This window comes from Rhamphochromis sp. 'chilingali', assembly GCF_963969265.1.
Source record: "Rhamphochromis sp. 'chilingali' genome assembly, chromosome: 10".
In the NCBI taxonomy this organism is placed as follows: Eukaryota; Metazoa; Chordata; class Actinopteri; order Cichliformes; family Cichlidae; genus Rhamphochromis; species Rhamphochromis sp. 'chilingali'.
The window spans coordinates 22,842,872-22,866,173 of NC_137937.1; the positions used below are offsets into that span (position 1 = coordinate 22,842,872).

Consider the following 23,302-nt stretch of genomic DNA (forward strand, 5'->3'; position numbering starts at 1 on the left):
AGTGGTGTCCCATTGCAGTAGTTTATTTAGGAGTCTGTTCTAACCCAAACAGGATTATGTCAAAATCCACTGCTCCCTCTTTTAGATCACTAAGTACTTTCTGCTGCCGCTATTGAACACTGTGCTGATGGAGCAAATGAACACCTGTTTGTGGAAAATAAAGCAACAGGGAAGCAAAGAGAATGAAAAGGGAAAAGTGTGGCAGTCAGAAAAACATTTCCAGAAACCTTTCAAGAAAAGCACTTAAGATCTGTCAGATAAAACTTAGGTTGAGCCTGTGAAACCTTAAAATATTTACTGAACACTTGAAACTTTAGAATGCACATTCGCCATCTTTAACATGGGAGAACTTGGTTTTGCTTTGTTTTTGGTGAATGCAAGATTTAGTCAGTTATACTAAGGGAAACAGAAGAATTTCAGCTGAATAGAAATGCTTCCTGGGTCTTGTTATAAGCCACTATATCATGACTTGAAATACACACTAGTACATTCTTCCCAGTGGCTGCACGTTGGGAACCCTGGAGCTATACTCAGAAAATACAGGCAATCTAAAGGCCCCAGTGTTACAAATCACTATTAACACTCACATACGAGGCAATTTGCTTCTAACATTCAGTTTCATCTGCTAAGGTCACCAATGTCAGCTCACTATTTTTATAGTTACCATTCTAGAGAAATAATTGGAACAAAAGTATTTATCAGTTGAAGAGCTTATTGCACACAGTCTGGCTGGTATCTACAACAAAAGCACAACAGACGCCATTGGAGTGAGATGTAATGGAAAAGCACCAGGAAGCTTTTTTTTCTTCATCTAGAAGTTCATGACCTCACCAATGGTTATTTCCCTCTTCATTTACACTTATGTACTTCACACACACACACACACACACACACACACACACACACACACACACACACACACACACTTACTTGCTGGTGTCTCCAATCTGCAGCGTGTACCTCAGGGTAGAGCCCTGCTATGGTGTAAGATACTGTTGCCAGCACACCTGTGTGTATATGTGGGTTCACTTTTCTGTCCCTGCAGTTGTGAGTGTGTCAGGTTGTAGGTGTGCACATGAAAACATCTCCTCATGTTACAGCAGTAATGGCTCTGCTAAAACATGTGTCTCCCACTCAGTGGTTCCAGGCTGCTGTGTAATACAGGCCCTGCAACTGACTCCACTGAAGGCTCGACACCTTCCTTAAAAAGGAGCTAACCTACTAATCAAATGAGTTTGAGCACTCTGGTTAGACATTTAACATTTAAATACTGCATGACATGGATTTGGAAACATGACATCTACAGCATTAGACATCAGTCATAACCACTAGAGTCAAAAGCCTTCAGTTGTTTTGTTTATATTCATCCTCACATGTCTACTAATTCAGTTAGACTAAATCATCATTTCCATCTACAACAGTTCATATTTGGCAGCATGGAATTGTTCTGGTCCCCCTCTGCTCTTCCAAACACATGCAAGAGAAGGCAACAGTAAGATACCTCCCGCAGAACACAACAAGCATCACTGGCAACGGATATGTCACTAATAACCCAGGGTTGCAAAAAGGCTTGCACATGTGCGGCAACTGTAGGCAGGATTAAGCGACATACATAGTCTGCCTTTTGTACGCAAGATTTGCACAGAAGGGTATAAGCTAAGCGGCCACTTGATGTGGGTTTGCAATGACATCAGATGCTATCAGCTGATCTACCAGGACAGTGGCAGACTGCCTTTGAGTTTGTAGTCTATCTATAACAGAATGTTCATTTTTGTCAGTCTGGGTCCATGATTAATATAATTCATAAAAACAAGAAGCTAACAGAGGTCAACGGCAGAGACTTCAGATGAGAATTTCATTTCACTGTATATACATAACCAGGACTACCGTGTTTTGTTGCATTACCAGCTGCTTCTAATTTAGGTCTGTATTTTTATATATCAACTCAGTCATGTATATGTTGATAGCATAAAGTATCAGTAACAATCAACTATGTACATGGTCTCCTTATCCTTTGTTGCACACTTTCACACCATCTTGTGTGATAGATAAGTCATCTGTATCTTGTAGTGTGGCCAGAACAACACAAAAAAAAAAAAAAGGTTTTGACTTAATACCATTTTGCCTTCAGTTGTTTAGTGTTTATATTCATCCTCACATATCTACTAATTCAGTTAGACTAAATCATTCCTCCTTGTATGTGGCCAGGACAGCCTATAGACGCACTCGTATCTCTCTCCATTTTTACCAGCAGCAGTTTGTAGGTCTGCCTGCCACATTCACCAAAACAGAAATCTGAATGTATCTGAACCTCAGGGGCCACCTGACAGAAAGCTTTTTTGATAGCAACCTTGCTGAGGTTACCACTGCACTGGATATTTGGTTTGATTCAATTTCCTAATAGACTAGCAAGTGATTATGTAAACAAGAGGGGAGCTTGTGAACCTTGAGTAAGATGTTTTGGGTCAAGCTTAATGTAGAGCTATTTATGAAGGACATGTTATCACTATCTTTGTGTTGCCCTAGGCAAACTTTGAATTTCAGACAAACATGAAACCGTGTCCATTTACTGCCGTCCTTTTTAGGCATGTCCACTAGATACATTGTGGGTTATTTTAGTCAGAACAGTTTACTCCAGTTTTAAATCTTTGTATTTCCAGAAAAATCCTAGTGATATGAATGATTTTTCTCTTACCAGCACTTGTAAGCCAACTTTTGTTGGTAGGGAGGGCTGATCACACTTCTACAATCCCTGTGTGCACACAAACGAAACACAAATAAATCAGTCTTCACTTTACAAAAGCATATTTAAAGGCACTTAAAATTTTAGCATTTAGTTTTTTGTAATCCAGACAGCCAAATATGCCAAGGACAGCACCATTTTAAGACATCTAGGAACTGAAGGGTGTGGATGTACAGAATCTCACCTGTAAAGATGGAAAATTAAGCTCAAATAAAAATCCTTTATATAAACATAACACATGGGTGTTTCTATTTCTTCATCTCTAAGAAAAACACAGCCTCAAAAAACGGTAATTTAAACTGGATTCATTTCACACGGCGTCCATTTTTATTACCCCCCTATAAACCATTCCAGCCTTATGGTTACAGAGAGAAACAGGGTGTGCACGTGTGTGTGTGCAGAGAGAGACAGTATACAGCTTACTCTGTGCATCTGTGGCCTTTTCTACATACGGTATCCCCCACAGTCAGAACAACCACTTGACAAAGAGGTCACTTCACGTTAGGTGTTAAAAAGGCCAGACTGCTCATAAATCAAAGCTTCTACAAACTTAAATGCATTTCTCAAGCAAGCAGTGGAAAAAGTTTGAAATTCATTCCAATAAAGGTTAATGACAAAGATAAAGATGCAGGTATTTGCTGTGGGTCAAAAATATTAAGAATGAAGATAAAGTCTACCTTTAAGCTTTCTAGCCTTGTCATGGCTTAAGCCTTATCCAGATTAAAATAAAGTGTATTTTCAAATATACCTTTAAAGATGCCACACCAAATTTCTTATTATAATTATTATTGTGACAAATAAACCATGTGTTTGTTTGCAGAGCCAAGAGACAGAAGATAACGAATAGTAATGATCACTGCATCGATAAAATATGACTACCGTAATTGTCGGGCTATAAGCCGCTACTTTTTGCACAAGCTTTGAACCCTGCAGCTTTTAGTCAGGTGCGGCTTTTCTATGGATTGTCCATGATTTTTGTCATATCGTAAGACGATTTGTTTTGTTTGTTCCGCTGTTGTACGGCACTACGTTGCCTGGCGGAAGGATCGGGGTTCAAGAGTGGTATGTTAGTCACATGTCCGTCCGCCAGGCAACGTAGTGCCGTACGAAGTAGCGCGAAAAACAAACTTCAAAGTAGTGCTACGCGTTCAGCGGGAGTCGTGGATGATGAGCGGCGATAAACTTGCGAAAAGCAAGTTATGCCCAACTCCACCGGTGGATTCTGACAGCGTGGAAAAGTGTGAAAACATCCATGATCACCAACGGATTTTGAAGGGCTGGACTGCTGCATGATGGAGAGGAGGACACCGCCACGGCCCTTCAGAGGGTGTTAGACTCTGACACTGACAATGAGGATTTCTTTGGTTTTGAAAGTGACAACGAAGGAGAGAAGCGGAGAGTGGATGACGAAGCCATCCTGAGCCTGTTTGTATCCGACACTGGAGGAGAGGACTTTGGTGGTTTTAGTGCGCAGGAAGAAGAGAAAGATGGTGGTGAATGACTGACTTTTCTTTTTGTCAAAGCTGTGTCACTGCACCTGAGCCTAAAAGGTAGTCCGAATCTATTTTTCTGGTGTGCTGTAGGCTACTGTTATGTACTACATGTACAGGATTTTCCCCTGATTTTAGCTTGTGCGGCTAATATTCAGGTGCGCTTTGTAGTCCGGGAAATACGGTACTTAACCCAAGCCCAGGCTCGACTTCAAGAGACGGAGATTTATGGAGTAAAAATTAATTGGGTAGACTCATATTTTGGCAGCTGTTCTCTCTAAAGACAGACAGCATTTGTTTAAAACAGGCTGAGCTGAGACTGGATATCGGCTTAGGGCAAAACCAAATAAAATGAGAATATCTGTACAAGTTGGACCAAGGACGTCTTTGTTTACACCATATTTTATCAAATAAAATAATTATATCTGTTTCGGCTTGACATGACCTGAACAGTGAAGGAAAATAACTCATAGCATGACATGGGCACTTTCCAACCTCTTGAAAAATGTCAGCATTAATATTACGATGTGAGGATCCAGTGTGAGGAAAATATCTTCAGAGAGCCTCTGATGTGAGGTATGTGAAAAGCAGAAAATGCCACTGTGGGTGTCAGTTTGCAGTTCAGCCTTCAGGTATCAAAAAGCAGGCGTGTTATGGCGAGGGCCAGGCTGTGTGCCAGACGGTTGTTTCTAAAAAGGATCAGTGAGGAGGATTACTGCTCAAATCCCTTCTTTCACTGAGTTCCTACAAACTGTTATTTCACTCTCTGCTTTACAATAGGCAATGAAAACACTGACAGGTAGGGTGACTTGAGAATGGCAGCACCAGAAACGCGCATGAATGCAGACAGATGGCATCTCAGCTGTTTACTTCACTTTTTTCCTAAAATGTTCCACAAAAGTTTTACTGAAAAGCATGTTTTCCCATCCACTTAAAACGTGAGACATAAGAAAAAGATGTGACTGTGTAACTGTGAACGTGGTGCAATCGAATTGCAGCATATTTATGTTGGAACTGATATAAAGCCATAAATAAAAAAGGGTGAGGTACATGCCTCATGTTCAGACAAATTCAGCTGACGTATATACCTCAGGTTTGCATGCCATGATAATCATCACAATATTCAGCATTTCAAAGAACTTTACTCATTAAAAAAGACTAAAGCAGTCGTGTGAAAAACTGAAACATTGTGTCTTATCATAATGCCACAATCTTCCCAGGAGTGGACGTCCCACCAAATTCGCCCCACCTTGAGATTATGAAATATTTAGACACATTAACAAAAAAAAAAATAACCAAAACGAACTCTTCAGACTTCAATTAGCATGCTAAGCATTAAAGTTCATTCAGTGTGGCTTGTTTGACAGGATAGCCAGAAGAAAGCTTCTTCTTTTTCTAAAAAAGAACAACACACTGGCTTAGGTTTGCAAAGTTGATTTTAAACAAACCATTTTTGCGCTGTCTGTTAAGTGGACAAAGGACAGATGACACCGAAGTGGAGATGTCTGACTATGCACAGTCCAATGTTTGACAAAAAACCCCAAACCAAAACAAAAACAACACAGTGTATCAGCACAAACATCTCATACCAACTCTCAAGCACAATGGAGGAACAGTGGAGATTTGGGTTTCTTTTGAAGCCACAGGACCTGGGCAACTTGCAGTTATCAGGCTGGTCACAAACTTCTCTAATATGAAAGTATTATCTATATTGTCTATACCAAAGAGGCCATCTGTCTAAAAGCAACAGCACAGCAGCAAATCTATGACAGAATGACTGAAAAAGAAAAGAATCAAGCTGCTGCGATGATCGAGTCAGAGTCCAGACCTCAATTTGACCTAAATGCTCATACTGGATGTGAAGGGAGCCTTGCCTGTCTGAAAACCTCAGTGAACTGAAACAATGATGTGGGTAAAGATTCCTCCACAATGATGTGACAGACTGAAAGTCCTACAAAAAAAAAAAGTTTATTTCAAGTTGTTGAGGATGTTTCTACAAGCTATTGTAAATCTTAGGGTGCACTTCATTTTTGAGTGCTCTGAAAACGTTATTTTCCATAGGACTGTATATAGACGTAAACTTCTCTGCAGACCTGCTGCTTATTTTTGAGTAAACTATAGCATTGATGCTGAAATAAATCAATTCTATTATGGAAAAAAATGCATTTATAGTATTGTGGCCAGTATCCAATTCTAAAATTGTCATAAAATCTATTCCAATCTGAAACCATTAAACATACCACCCACACTCCAACATCGGCAGAGCTTAACAGTGCGGCCACAGAGAATTTAGTAAAACCTAAAAAGCCATTAAAAGAAAACACATGATCAAATTTATGTGAGTCCATAAATAGTCAAATTTCTGAACAGAAGATTTATTCATACTTTTGGCTAATGTGGCAATCACTCAGCAAGCCTGGCCATTTAACCCTAAAGTCACACATTACTGCTGAGAGGCACTTCTGTTGGCTGGTTTCTTTCTCTCTCATATACAGACATTTACATTTTGCTCTGTATTTTCTGTAACCTAGCTAGTATGGAAACTATCAATTCATTTATTAGCCATAAAGGCATTAAAAAGCGACGCTTGGGAACGAGACAGAACTTATAAATGCCAATTTTTTTCAAGTAATTTTCAAACTAGACTCAGTGGAAAGTCGGAGATTTAGTGAGTAGGCGATCAAAGTGATACTATGGAGGACAGACTATTTTACCCAGCTAGAAAACAGATCTTACACACAGACAGATTTGCATGCCACTTTAAAGTTGCTCTGTATCAATGCACATAACTCTTTAAATCCAAAGAGTTATGTGAAGTGCAACACAATGTCAAGGATGTTCATATTTTTTGTTTCTTCTTCTTTTTTTTAAATTCTTTGATGAAAAGCATTCTCAAGATCCGTTTATGAGACAATAGCAATATCAGCGCCAAACATGGAGCTTTAATTTTCTTGGGCAAGCCAACTCCAATAAAATCCAGGCAGCCATATTTTGCAACTCGACCTCAGCTGAACTATCCCCCCTTCAAACAAAAATTTTAAAATGTACTGTTTCCATATCTCTATAACATGTTATTACTGAAAATATTTATACTTCTTCTGGCAGATGACAGTCTGACATTGACTGACAGGATTTACCTTTATTCTTCAATAAAGTGTAGACCACCTTGCTTGCAACACATGCCAGAAACTGTAGAGTGTGTTTGTATAAGTTTGACTGACACATTCACTATGGCAACTGACGTGATTTGTTTCCCCAGAAAACACCCCCAGAGGTGCGAAGTACAGTATAGAGCCGTGAACAGGTTAGACCTGTGTGTCTGCAGATGCATGCGTATGTGTGAGAAGGTCACTGCAAATTGAATTTTAGGAGGTGTCTGAGATACAGAACAGCAGTTTGAAGGATATGACTCATTACTGCCTCAATAGACCCCTCAGTGTTTAGCCGCAACTTGGAGAAGCAAGGGAAAAAAAAAATCTACTTACCAGCCAGGTTACCAAATCTTTCCCACCTGTTAGCTCTGAAACTTTTTAAAAAAAAATTTCATTTCAACATTGTGAGGCAAAAAGATGTCGTATGGAAAGGCAACTTTAAAAATAAAATGCATCAAATTCACTGTCTATTATGATTAAGTGCATTTTTTTTCAGTACATAACATGAACAGCTGAGTCTATTTGGATAATTAAATTGTCCCATTTATAGTTTTACAACCAGATTCGTGACTTTTTCCAGGACAGATGGTTTAAATGTCAGATGGGTTGTGCGCCATAGACTAACCAGTCTCTCTGTGGAAGTCTTTAAAACAATTAGGAACATTATTCCGAATCCATACCAAATCCCATGAGGGAGACATCTGTGTGATCACAAATGATTTTTGCAGCAGAACATAGAGCCAGAGTGAAAACAACTGTCTTCAGCAAGAAGAACAGCGCAACAACAGACTGTATGACACTGATCAACCTAATCAAGTCAGAATTCCAAAAAGGAAAATGACTTCAAATCTGTCCAGAGAGCCTGAGAACGGTTAAACTCAGACTTAACTTTTGTGATCTCATCTCATCTCATCTCTGATCTACTGTAGGCTGGATATATGATTACCTACATGGAAATTGCTTTTTTAGAAATAAAACCCAAAGCTTTGAAATATTTACAACAGCAAGCAGGTTAAAGTTGGAAAAAAAAAAAAACAGAGGCTGATATTCAGTATTGTCAGAAAAATCTTGATGTTTACAGATGTTTGCCTTTGAAAGTTAACTCACTGTTTAAAATCAACTTTGAGCATTTAGAGGTTTTTTTAGCTCTTGTACTCACACCCTGCTATTCTAACGTCATCTGACAAAGGAAAAAGATGAGAAATTATTTTCCAGTATCACAGAATGTTTTTCAGAGCTTTTATCCATTTCTCTCATTTTCCATGTGTTCTTCCATGGAAACCCTGTTTTTATTTTAAGCTGGTGCCTTGCTAAAAGAGCTGTGATGTGGGGCTTTTACTTGCAAAACAATGACTTAAAGATCCAAACTGTTAAAAATTCAGCAACAGCATCATCCTGCTGGTAAATCTTATCAGACGTCACTTCTCTTTTTGTCTTCCCTACGCCTCTTTAAACACAACAAAAACAACAACCACAGTGATATACAACACCACAGTGCACCCACTGCAAAATAAATACATTCACTGCTGAGTTCAAAATGCCCATAGTGACTCTAGGCTATGCCGACTGGGTCAATTCATTTTAAAAGAATTTTAAGCTCTAGAACCAAGTATTTTTAAGATTAGTTTAAAGAAAATGCCCTGCTTTACTCCTGCTACCAATGTTTTGGCTTATTTCCACATAATATAAAATAACTTGCTTTTCAATATCTCTGTTTGGATGTCTTACTGTAATATACAAACATCTTATGTGTGTCCCCAAACAGATTTTGAGCCACCAAATTTGGCACACACGCGCATCTTCAGCCCCTGGAGGTTCTTATCTATATCAAAAAATATAATGATGTCATCATTTAACCTAGCAACCACCAACCAATGGGCTATAGTGACCCACTTGTAACATTTACGCAGCTATAACACCCCATGAAAACATTGCATCTTTTTTTTTTATTTCACAGCATTAATGTCTAATTTACATCTCCACATCTCATATTATCATGTCATCACGTTCCCTACCAACATCCTTACAATTGAATAAAATTTAATTTAATTCATTTTGTTTTTTCAGATAGTGCCAAATAACAACAACAGTCGACCCAACGATTATAATAAAATGATATTGATAAAGACTGTAACATGGGAGTGTAGTACTTTATCCAATATGAGATCCATTCCCATAAAGCCATCGTGCTAGAATGTGAAAAAGAACAGACACACTGTGACAGTGTCTAATGCTTAACTTTGCTGTTTTTGCTGAACCTTCTACATATGTTTACAAGTATACAACAATGTGTTATGGGCAGGGTTAGAAGACGTACTAAGAAAAAACAGACACACAAGAAGACAGAAAAACAACACTGAGAGGTAAGAAGAGGGGCACAGTAAGCAGAAACACGCAAAACTAATTCATAAGGGATGAAAGCCAAGCTTGCAGGAGAGCCACTTTACCTTGAGAAGGCCTTGTGGCAACAAAGAGCACCCACAGCCTCCAGATTATCCTTAATTTCCTGCAGCAGAAGGCCTGGCTATGGCAAGTTTTCATTGCTTAATTACATACATTTGCACAGGGTCAGAGAAAGGTTTGGAATGAGTTCCTGGGACCCTGCATGGCACAGCAGCATCCCTGCCAAAAGGGATATGAAAAAGCCCAACAGAAATCTCTGTGAAAAACAATACAGTGCTGTTGATTTTCATACTGTACAAGTAAGATATGTAAAGTCATGTGTTAGCCTGATATATATTGACCACTTTGCATGTTTATATAGATTGTTATAGTGATGGAAGGTTTCTAAGAGAGAAAAATACAGACCAGCATAATGCAAAGCAGAGAAAATGATCCCAAATCTAGTCTACAAACTTCTTGGAAGTGCAACAAAGATTGTGGACATTTCTGAGTAACATGCTACTACGTAGGCATTTTAATTATTTAAGTCAGTCATTCAAAGCATTCATTGTTTTACCAGCTGTGTGTTACAGTTTCTATTTAGATTTTATTTGACATCCATCACCTGCCTCTGTTAAGTTTACATTCACCCAAAGGAACCTCTCACATTTGTATGTGCCAGTCTGAGCTTATTAAACCTTAAAACAGAAGTTTGGTCAAACTGATTGTTTTACTTTACATGTGTGCATTCCTTATTTCTAAACCATTTTTGTTCAGATGTCAAACAACATATGTAGCTAAGTCAAGTTCCTGGCACCGAAGCGTTTCTTATAGAACTAAATATCACTGACAAAGTAAACACTACACGAGTCAAGTATGAACAGGTGTCGCTCAAATAAACGACTTTATAAATGGCATATTGTACACAATAATGTAAAGTATCACTAGCATCTCGAGATTTTTTCAGTTCTAGTACTGACAGTGAAAGCAACTTCCTTAACACTGTTTTACATTTCAGAAAAACACACAAAGCAGGAAGAGCAGGTCTTTAAATCCACACTTTACAAGCACATTAACAAAGTAATACTCTTTTTTTAAATTACACTGGCAGAAGAGAGAATGATTCCTAATGTGTTGCATCAGCCAGAAAGGAGACTGTCTAATGTCTCTGTAATGTCTGAGTAAGAAACCATTCTAGCTGGCTGTCATGAGTCCGCTTACTTCTACATTTCTAAATCACAGGCCATGTTTGAGGTTGAGGAACGATTGGCAAATGTTTGCCTGAAAAGTTCTCACGCCAGTTTCTAAAAGTCATCCTTTAACCTCTCAAAATGATCTTAAGTTTCAGATTTCCTGCCCGTCATATCCTATTACAGTTTAATAACTGCAGGGAGCAGCCTTTGAAGAAAAAATATCTGACTCTGAGTTTCAGTATGAGTGACAACACTGTCATGATTTTTTTTTTGTCAATTGTTTGTTAACGAATTAAACTCAAATAGTAATCCAACACAAATATTTAAAATTTCACCTTCAAAAGAAAAAAACAACAACACTAATTTGTCATATGAAATTGCCCACTAATTCATACATATCATATTACTTGTGTTCCACATCAGACCTTCTTAGACAACAAAGGACAGTCATATTGGGTGGATTTTGCTGCCCTACCGCCACCTCGCATCCAGGTGGCCGCAGACCTTGTAAATGGCTCCAGACGCATGGACTCTGTCCACCATCTGAAAATGATTAGGACTTTGCTTCGCTGAATACTGCTACAGCCTGCGGACTCAATTGCTGCAACACATTTTCATATGCAAAGAAACCAAACATGCCACCCAAACATTCCTCCATCCTTGCCGGGGATGTAAATCAGGAGCAAGCAACAGCATTCAGTTGCGTTTCCGAGCAAGGACAGGGGCTTGCACTGTGCTACAGAGCAGATGACCATTAGACAAGCAGCCTAGAAAATTTAAAGTAGAAAGTCACACCAAATGATTTTAGTTTACTGACTTTTGATATTTGTGTTATACATAGTTAAGTTACAGCAATGTGTGTGTGCACAGTATAAAGTTAAAACATATATTGTATGCATATACTACGTTATTGTCCATTACCTTAGGAATTTTCTTGCTTTGCCATTTGTCTTCATCTTTATTTCTCTTTTTTCCTCTCTCACTCACACAGTCTCTTTCCTCCGTCCCTCTCCTCCACCCTGACATCTGATAGTGATTACAGCACAGCCTAAAAACACAACGCTCTAAACTCTCCATTATTGAGCGACTTTGTATCACTGACATAATTTGTTCATCTGCATGTACAATTAACGGACACATGCACAGGCCCCTTTAGGTTTATCCCCTACAAAAAGACGCTCAGGCACACGAACATGGTAACACGCACACACGCACACACCTTAATCATGCAATTGCATGCACTCTCTAACTCCTTCCACCCTTATAAACCCGTTTCAAGCACGACCCTCATCCTGTCCTACCCCATGTCCCCACCCCCCTCCATCCCTCAGCCAGTCCCCTGGAACAGAACAGTCACGGCTGTGTGCACTGTTGATTAGCTAGAACCTGAACCTGGGGGAAACACTGGAAAGCTCAGTGTGCTTTATTGTGTTTCTCTTTCGGACAAAGGCAGTCTCTGACAACTTGGCTTTCCCCCGTCCTATTACCTTATCTTTTACTAATGTAACCCTAACATTAAGGCAACTTTCATTCCTACTAAGAGTCCTTTTTCTTTAACACAGTGTGGCCAAGATTTAGTGGAGAAAGGTAGAGATGAACAGAGCTGAGCTTCCAAGATTTGAGCCCTGGTGGAACAAGTGTGGATGTGTACAGCGGTCTCGGGTTGTAATTTTGGAGTGTTATGTGGTGACTTTTGGGCACGCAGGCAAGGGTGTGTGCATGAGGTTATTTGTTATGGCTAATTCCTTAATCCCACAACATGTGCCTGAAACCTGCAACAGATGCCTCTAAGGCGAAACTTGCAAGCGCACACAAGCATGCACACACACTTGCCGCACACACACCCACACATGCACAGAGAAGAAAACACATTGCATTGCTATCATTACTAGAAGCCCTGTGCAGAATGTCTGTTGCGGCCAGTTTTGCAGAACCAGGAGATCTGCAGGAGCAAGGTTTAGAGAACAGGACGCCCTCCTAGCCAGTAAGCTTTCCAAAAAAAAAAGTAAAAAAAAAGTAAAGAAGTCTTCTCTACAGGACTTACAGGAACCACACAAACTTGCTTATGTCTGTCTGCCTCCTGATTTCTGTCACACTTCTGTCTGCTGCTTATTAAACTAAGTTTGTTGGCAGCAATACAGTGACTCCCAAAGCTATAATAGATACCAGTCATCTAGACGAAGCCAGGTGAACTGTGACTTTGTTTTTGTGAAATCTAGGATCTTTTAAAATTGTATAAAATAAGTTATGTGAGAACTGCTGGAACTTAATCATTTACAGTACTGTTGAATTTTGTAAAATTAGGTCATACAGTGGTTTAAAAGCTCTGAAGCATAAAGCTCATGGTGAAACAAGTGCTTGTTTTTGTTATTGTTGTAGAATATCATTTATTATTGTAATAAAACAGGTTAATTTTATATATATATATGATGTCCATCACCTTGCCTCTGCACAGGACATTTTAAGCCTCAACTGAATGTCATGCCACTACCAGGTCTTATGTCACCCATTACTAGAAACAGCATAAAGAAGCAGCAGAAAGCTGGCTGAGAACAAGTACGAACTGTGTGCCTTAAACGATATTGTATCACAGCAAGGTAGGACTGCAGGGTATGCAGTCCCCCCCTACAGGAAGCTCAATGGACATGGTTCAGGGGTTATGGCTTGTAAAAACACTGCTCCCAGCGTATTACTTTGAATATAAAATCAGTGAGCATGTGAAACAGATTAGTGCACATGCATGCACCCTGTTTGGTTCATCTAAAGATGTCAATGTATGCCTTTGTTTGAAAGAGAATCTACTATATGTGAGCAGAAAGAGCATCCTAAGAAAGACCAAGAATGGTGAGAGAGAGAGAAAAAACAGAGTATTCAGAAGATGACACTGTGCAGAAATAAAAAGGCAACAATATCAGAAAAAGAAATTCATGGGCACATGACTGATGTTTCCTGCACAAGGTCCTAATGCTATGCAGTCATCCTAATGCTGTGTAGTCATCTGCTTGATAGTTTGGTCTGCGACCTATAGAGGCCTGTTACGGACATCTGGTCTCTCTTGGACTCTCTTACTCCAAATTTCCTCAGCATTTTGGAGCTTGCTGCCTCTTAATCTGGCAGAGCTGGTTCAGTGTTGGCCATCTGGTCAGTTCTGTTTTTATATCACCTTATTAAATCTACAAACAACAGCAACCCAGCTACAGTGCTATCTGCTATATTACGATCTTTACGTTTTCCTCATATTTTTCATCCACTCACTTCCTGTTACTGACCTCTCACTAAACTCCCTGTAAGCCTCTAAAGACACCAAACAAAAGACTAGATAACAGAGTAAATATCTCGTTCATATTCAGCTCACCAGCAGATGTCAGTGAGCAACAGATTTCCCAGTGGCTGCTGTTATCAATGCATTGATTCAATAAGCATTACGCTGTTACACAGAACACAACACAAAGACTCCCATAGGCCTGCTTCATATTGTAATTGCCTTTTGAGGTGGATATGAATAAATCCACCGGACATGCAAGTGAAGAAACAGACCCCCATGAGATTTGATTTCACATGCATCAGATTCAATATCTCAGAGGTTTAATTCAATTCGGCATCAATCAAATTTAATTTCTCTGGAATAATGACTTTGGAAAACATATTGATGAGCCTATCATGAATTTATGTCTCATGGGGAGGCAGTGTCTGCACAGACAACATGGATGCAATTTCAGTCAGGAGGGTATCGATGATGCCACACAAAACAGTTCAGTGTGCAGCAGCACATTTTGCACTTATCTGTTGAGGCCAAAAACAGAGAAAGATAGCGGAAAAGACAGAAGAAGACATGGTGAAAAGAGAATAATAACAACTAGTGACTTCTGAGTTTGATTATACACATTATTGCCACTCCTTTGCCAAAGACACATCTGCACGAATCAAAGAAAACCATTTATCATTCCAGACCTAAATGCATTTGTGTGGAGGACTGGACAACACAGTGAAGACTAAGTGGGTTAAATAGGGGGAGAAAACAAAGAGAGACAAAGAGACAACTGCATACGGCCTTCTGCCTCAGTCACTTTCAGCTGTAACTCCCCGTCTGTCACTCTCTGCGAAACTAAAGTAACGTGAGATTCAAATCCTTCAGATTCTGTTCACTTTGTTATGTCTGAACATGTGGAAATAAACACAGTACGCAGAACTGCTCATGTGTTTTACATATCCTGCCTGGAATATAGGAAGTCAAAGTTTTTCCATCACTCGGCCTGACCTTTAACCTCTCTGGCATTTCTTAAAAAATTAACAGCACAGCCACAGCTTGAAGTAATTTCTCTCACTGAAAATATCTGAAACAACAACAACCACAAACTGACGCTTGATGCCACTGTCGATAAATTAACCCATTTTCACTCGAACTCCAAGAGAAATCGATATTCAGGACCAGGTTTGGGTCTTAATAACGGCTTCAGGAAATCTCAATAAAGGCATCTCCTAAAACTTAACAAAGATACTTGCTATCAGGCAAATATTTCTTTCACTGCGGATGGAATGGCACCTCAAAGGAGGTACCATGGAAATTGAGGTCTTAGGTTTTTGGGGGCAGGAGGGATGAAATTGTCCCAAAGTGAATCCAGATGTTTATCATTCTATCCTCAGACCTCTTTACCCCCTCCCAGTTCCCCACTCATCACTCCATCATTTCTCTCTTGTTTTTTTCCCTTCGAGTGAACTACAGGTCTAGTGATTACTTTGGTTAGAGCAGAGCCAAACCAAACACAAGAAGACAGTTGTGGTCTACAAAATAGAGAACAGCTTGAAAGTTCAAAGTAAAAAACTATATGATTTAAAGCATCCTCGGGGCTCAACCTGTTTACGTTTGGGATCAGGGCTTTTTTGCAAGAACAATATACTATTCTCACTTAGCAATTAAAAGAGGTCCTTGTACTTTTTCAGACAAGACTAGAAGTCACCAAACGTCATGTCTGTAAAGATTGCACATGCCAAAAAACAGAAAAGAAACTAGCGGAGTCGAGCTGTAGGACCTGCAGTGAAAGAAAATACCCAAATAATGAGATCAGAAGCTGGCTGGTAGTATGTTTTATCATACTCCCTGTGGGAAACAGGCCTAATAAATCATAATTTAAACATTTTCATACCGTCACTCTATGTGGCTGTGTTATATTGTCCACCGGCTTTATTTTAGCCACAAAGTCCATCGCACAGTGAATTGCTGATCTCGCCTTTGGGTCATGGAAATATCTCTTTAGTAAGCCCAAAGCTGGGGTATTATAGGTATTCCTTTTAAAAAGACTATACCAGGTCATCACATTAATCAAAGTAAAGAAAAAGGGCAACACCGGAGGAGAAGTGGCTGAATTCTGCGGCCTGTGTGAATTACAGAGCACAGGGGCAGAATGACTCCATCATGACATCAGGAGAGGTTATTTTTTTAAAAGGTCCACCCTGAGGGGCAGCAGAGTGGTAATGAAGATAATGATACTGTGCAGCTGAATGACCTTTTTGTTAAAACGATATCTCTGACATTAACACAAATTCACCCTATATTATATACAGTAGTCGAACACCCAATCTAACTACATTCTTCTAACACCTACTCATTCTCTTCTACCTGGAAAAACATGAAAATTCATTGTTCAGGGTTGTCCATGACAACTGGACGCCCACATGATTTACATGTAGACGTTTCAGTCTTCATAGAGCCCAACACAGAAGCTCAAACTTATCAGGTCATTGTCCCACTCTGTCCCAAACTTACACATGCTTACAAAGCATTCTTTTTGATACCTCTCTTTCACTCACTTGTACTCACACTCATGCACGCACACACTCGAGAATAGAGTTTGATGCCTGCTGGTTCGATCAGTGTCTACCTCATCTGTAATGCAATCATCTACATTTAACTCAGCGGGGAAATTTCCTGTCAGATCATATCTTGTTATCTGCAGTTCAAGACGAGCACTGACGAGGGAGGCATTCAGATGCAACATCTAGTCACTTCAGCTGAGAACAAATTTGAGCTTGCAATGGCCGCCTGGCGATTTCAGAGATGTGTGTTTTGTTTTGGGGGGTTTTAACCTGTAAAATAATAACTTCCTTCTCACTTGTCCTGCCAAAAGTTTTTATGACAGATTGAGATTGTGGCACTTCACTGTGTGTATTCTGTGGCAATGACAAACATAATAGAACAGTTTGGAAATAATAACATGTAATAGCATTGTCCAGTTCTTGAAACAAAACAAAATAAATCTACACACCTTCCTTTATTACTACTCACTACTTTATAACTTTATTTGCCTCCTGTGGATGACACACAACTTCACACAGCACTTTCACAAAGCTCTCACAACCTCTCCCCTCATTAGCAGCTGAATGCATGAACAGAAGTTGACATTCACACCTTTGAACAACACTTGAGGAGGAATTTCAAGACGTCAATAAAGATCCGGTTTCAACAACACTTAAGTATTAAACACATATCATAAATGTTAAACTGGTCAGCACGACGCTTGTTATCATCAAGGTAGCAGCTATGGCTAATAATAAAACAATGTTAATGCTGGAGTTAGACTCTCTTAAGGTTCCAGACAGAAGCAGAGAAAAGTTTAGCTTCAATCGTCAGAAACGGTGGCAGCCTGCCTTACTTAGAGCAACAAAATATGGTGCTTAGTCACCAGAAGCACAGCAAGACCTAAGATAAACATTTAGCACGGCCTAAGAGAGTTTTAAAATATATTTAAAAAATAAACTTTCAAGTTTTATTATTATTTCAGGATTTTTGCATCACATCAGACAGTTTGGATAGGACCTTGGCATTTTCCTTGCTAAAAGCACTATCTTAGTAAAATAGTAAATTTACCTGACCAAAAAATTATATAGATTACTTACACAGGATTCACAGTGTGCAGTCGCATGATCAAATTTTGCAAGGCACGCCTTGCATAAGACTTCTTAATGTGGGAAAGCTTTTTAGCAATTTTAATATCCTTGAAAGGAAATGAAGAAAATAAAAAACACACTCTTTTAAAACATTATTCAACTTTGTCAAATGTTCTGTGACATCAATAAACATCTTACGATAAGCTCCGTCTGGTGTGTTGCTAAATTATGCCTGCACCCAGTATGGACCACAGATGTTAAAGGAAAACTGATGAGGTTGTCTAAGTAAGCAGTTTTTGGTTAGATAACAGAATTAAAAAAAAAAAAAAATTTACATACACAGTGCACTGAGGTCTGCTGACATTCAGTGTTAGTATGGCTTGTGATGCTCTGTAAGAAAAAAAAACCAAAGTGTGATGTGTGTGTGTGTGTGGGGGGGGGGGGGGGGGGGGGGGGGTGAATATATCAAAGAAGCACAGGCAATAGATCACAGCCCTCATCTTTCAGTCAAGCATCAAATGTTTTAACTCATCCCAGCTTCAGGGAACAACAGAGAAAAACCTGATGGAATCCATGTGTATGAAGCCAAACGCACACACACAGACACACAGACACGCAGACACACAGACACGCAGACACACACTCTTACTTTCTAAATCAAATTTTAAGTTTAATAGTTTAAGTTTAATATCTGACTTAAGGAGGAAGAAAAACCCTTTAAGAGCAAAAAACATGTTAGATATATCCATATAAAGCATTTTAGAGTTCTGTGCACATGTCTTGATCCACTTATCATTTCTTTATATTTTTGCTTCCAGGAAGCCAGGCTGCCTTTAAAGTGGCCTTGGGCAATAGTTCTCCAGGCTTTCTGAAGGTCTTTTAGTGGGAACTGGCTACTGTTTCTCTTGGTTTCAGTCTGCTCACTGTATCCAACTATTTTCAGAGGAATGCATTTTTGTTTGTTTGTTAAACCACTAAACACTGAGCTATGAATCAGTCATTCATAAAAAAAAGGCACCCAACTCAAAGGAATGAGCCAGTGTTGTCTCTACACATACTGTAATGGACAACTTGCCAAAGAAACAATTTTAAGTTGGATTTTGATACTCATAAAAAATGGTCTCAGTGGAAGGTTGGCATTTAATAAGCTATTTTTAAGAAAAGGAAACAGTCTGAGTTGTAATAGATTACATAAGAACTCGACTGAAAATTTGTGCAAACAGGTCTTATGGGGTAATTAATCAATTTGGACATTTTTGATTCATTATCAGTGCGTGAGGAGAAGGTCCGGAGACAGGTACAACAGAGTGTTTACAGCCATGTGTAAAACTCAGTGGACACTCTGTCATGGGTAGTGGCTGCATTTCAGACAATGGTGTTTTGGATCTTCTCAAAATTGATGAAATTATGGATGCAGAAAAGTACATCTGAATTTTAATCCACGACGCAATATCATCAGAAAAGCATTTGATTGGCAACGGCTTTATTTATCAGCCTCACAAACATACAATGCAGTAAAACATACGTGGATAGAAACACAATTAATGGACACTAGTCATGGATTGGCCGTGTGGGATCATCTTGATATAGAACAGAAAAAAGGGCAGCTACCATCTAAAGAAGAGCTTTGAATGTCCTTCGAGAAGCCTGGAGAACTATTCCTGAAGCGTACTTAAAGAAACAAGCAAAAATCCACCTCACTGGTGGTTTCTGTCAGGCCTTGCTTGCCCTGCTCATTTATTAAAACACAGACATGTATGTTAATCTATGATGTTATTGTTTTTGTCTTCGTTATAACACTTTTACACATTCAGATGGCAAAAGCAGCTGTTCTTAAACACTGAACACTAACAAATAGACTTCTTCTTCTTTGCTAGCTAAACATTCATTATATTTCATTTGTTTTTTCCCCCCTGTGACTGACAGTTTTCATAAATGTGTCTGACCTTATAAGATATTTAACTACACCACCAGCCTAACTATTACTATGTGCTACTGTTTATGTCATATATAAAGAGTAAAATGGGTTCTAATCCTAATTTTAAATTCATGAATGCAAATGCTGTTAGATGCACCATTCCCACAGGTAAAGCAAACCCTGAGCAGATTAAACATGTTGTTCCACATCTGGCCAGGCGAGACGAGACGTCTGTAAGTAAAACTATCACACAAACAACATAATGCTCTACAGCTGAGAAAAAACACACTAAGAACAACAATTACAATTTACATTACAGACAAGCTGGTATTGTTATTGTTATATTTCTTGCTATTTTTCAAAACATTTACAAAATAGAGTTGTATAACCACGTAATTATTCTTGGTGATTTTTTTGTAAGAGGCGAATGCTTCTTTTTTTTCTTTTTTTTTTTTAAGAGTTGTTGGAGGGTAGCTGTTAAGTTGAAAATCAAATCTGTAATATAATCTAACATAATTAAGGTTAAGCAGTAGATGTTTCCAGTGTTTGCCACTCCAACCTTTTAGAACAGAGCCTCAGATTTGAGGCTATTTAAGGCAGGCTGGGCACAGTTCATTATCTCAACACTAGAACCAAAGAGGACTCTGAGAAAAAATCCAAAATTTAGAATGTTTCAGAATTTGAGTGGAGATAAATGCTCAAATGTTTCTATAAATCACACTGACACTGTAATTAAAGAGCGTAAGGTCTTGGGGGGGAAAAGGCCCCAGGCTAAGTTCTCTTATCTGTTTTTGAGTCTTATCAACTCCATCAAGTTGAGGAAATTAAATGTTAGAGAAACTAAACACTGCACTATGGTTCACTTAAATGATTGTTTACACTCTGATTAACCCTACTGTCATATGCATTCTTATTTAATGCATCGTAGGTAATCTGATTCTGGTGATTAGGAATCTGATATTGTTTTAAATCAAGACTGTCGTTAGCATAATAAAAGGAGAAAGATAAAAGCAGTGAGGTCTGGCAAGCAGCCACTGCAGAATGGAATGAACAGAAATATCAAGGACATGGCACATTTCTGTAAATCTGACCTCGTGCCATTTACCCATTTGCTCTCACTGAACACTTGAACAAATCAATTTTATGAGCTCCCACTATTGCATCATGGTTTTATCATTCCTTTCAATAACCCCTATTTCATCTGGTTTAGCTTCATTTTTTGATGCCTACACATAAAAACTACAAAGCAGTACTTCAGGTTTTACTTTGCCTGCTCGGTTATGGACATAACATCATCAAGAATCTTTAACACGAACGTTCGCTGAGTTTGGAATCTGGGATTTTTTGAGGCTTATGCTGAGTCTACCGTGTTCAGTGGGTGTCAAAAGCTACTTCACTTGACTGCATGGCATGACATGGATGAGTAATCATTTTGCATATAAAATCCTAAAACAGTCCCTGTCTCCAGTGTATGAATTGTAATTTTTTTATATGCCCATTTATAAAAAACTTTGTATTCAGATGTTTGACAATAGGAAAAAAATAGATCTTTAAATAAAAACTGCTTTGACAATTTACCTGCATTTAAACGTATCACACATTTAAGCACAAAATAAAAGATACAGGCTTACATCTATCGACTAACACAAAAACTATGCAATCTCACGAATATATTAAATAGGGCATTATGTCACACTTTTGAATAAGCTTTACTTTCCAGTGCAATTTTGCAGCACCTCGTCCTTCCTACATGTTGCACTTATCTTTTTTCTAGGCAAGCGCAAATTCAGTTTGTTTTAGGCAGATTTGGCATTCTTAGAATGTAGATTAACCTCAAGCAATGTGATCTAAATTTCCAGCAGTAAGCATGTCTCACATCATGAGGTGTCTAAAACTGTTAAGTGTCTGATATTTCTCTCTCTGATACACACACACACACACACACAAGGACAGAAAATTAAGGAAGCGTTCTGTTTACAGCTGCTGTGTAAAACTCAATTACACAGCCAATTGAGAATGTGGCTGTTTCTCAGATTTATTTGATGTGTTCCTGACCTAAATAAGATTGCTGTTCCAACTGAAGCCTCAACAACTGCAAACACTTACTAGTTTGACAGACAGGGAGAACAGTACCCTCACACTGACGCACAGAGGCGCACACACATACACATACACACACGCACACACATCTGGACCTCTGTTTCTCTCATTTATACTTGCTGAGTGCTTTCCTGCGCGGTTTCCCTGTGTTACCGGTCCCGGACCCCTCAGATGAGGTGAGGTAAGATTTGGAGTCACAGGATTATGCCATCTGGACAGACATTCACACAGGCTTGCTCATGTGAACACATGCACACATACAGATATAGCCTACTCTTGTCATAAGCTACACTGACAAACACCTGGACCTGGTTACTGGTCTCAAAGAGAGAGCTGAATACTATGTGCATGCCTATGTGTGTATAAGTGGGGTGTATGGGGAATACTGGGGCAGTGCTGGAGGCTGTGTTGAGGTTCATTTGATTTTTTTCCCCCCTGCTTTTTGAGCCCTTGAATAAGGGGGCCCACTCAGGCAAGTCTCGAAAATTCAAGTTGGGTCACTGCTACTACAAGTTGTAAGCCAATTCTATTAAAATATTCAATCGTCAGCTGTCATTATAATATATATATATATATGCTTTTCTTCACACAACTGAAATTTTCCCTCTTCTTGAGAAACTAATAACTTCTTTTTAATTAATAAAAAAAAAATCAGACCATCAAGCCACCATTCTGCCCAGCGCAGGGCATCCAGAAATTTCTTCAGGTTTTGTTTGAGGTTAAATTGAATTGTTTGCAGCTGACCATCATGCATAGCTATGTGAGCCATCCACTAAACAGTCTTTTACTTGTCCCTTTGCATCTGGGATCCTAAATATGTGGACAAGGCACAGCTGGCACAACACATTAAAGGAAAAGACAGACAACTTCCTAAGTTCCATACATTGCAAAAGGGACTTGCACCAAGCCTCTTACTAGATGTATCATTCCAAGGTGGGACCTGAAGATAGTTCCTCTCTTTAGAGTCATGAGTACAGATGGGACTGGAGAATGGCCTACTCCTTTCACTTGCCACAGCTAAAAGTCTTTGGTCTTGTCCTAGTATCTTTTGGTGAAATTAGCCAACAGTAAATCCTGGTACAAGGCTGTACATCAACTCATAGAACTAGAGTTACGTTAAGTAACTACCATTTGCACACTGTACAAATGAATATTAAAGTACAGAACAAGAAAAAGAGGAATAAGGTGTAAATCTAGAATCCATCATGCATTCCTCTGATAACAGCACATATTATTGATTGTTAAGAAAAAAGAAGTTGCGAGCTTGGCTGACCGCTACTGCGTGTTATTTAACATGTATCCTAATTTACTTTTCACTTTTGGAAAATATAGACCAAGCAACGCCACAGAAATCCCAATCACGTAAAGTGTAACGTAAACACCGCTAACAGAGACATGGGTAAACTATTAAAGCTCCTCCTAGCGCTTAAACTTCTCTC

General features: G+C 39.0%; 1 protein-coding gene across 3 annotated transcripts in view; it reads right to left on the reverse strand.

The window, feature by feature from the left end:
- Positions 1-23,302, reverse strand: part of bmpr1ba (bone morphogenetic protein receptor, type IBa) — a 66,007-nt gene that overhangs the window by 42,346 nt on the left and 359 nt on the right. For 2 of the 3 annotated variants that reach the window (XM_080893470.1, XM_080893468.1), the window contains exon 2: positions 2,696-2,752. The exons of the other annotated variant lie outside the window; for it this stretch is intronic. The gene's annotated coding sequence lies outside the window, so the exon portion shown is untranslated. The remainder of the gene's footprint in view (positions 1-2,695; positions 2,753-23,302) is intronic. 3 annotated transcript variants of the gene reach the window in all.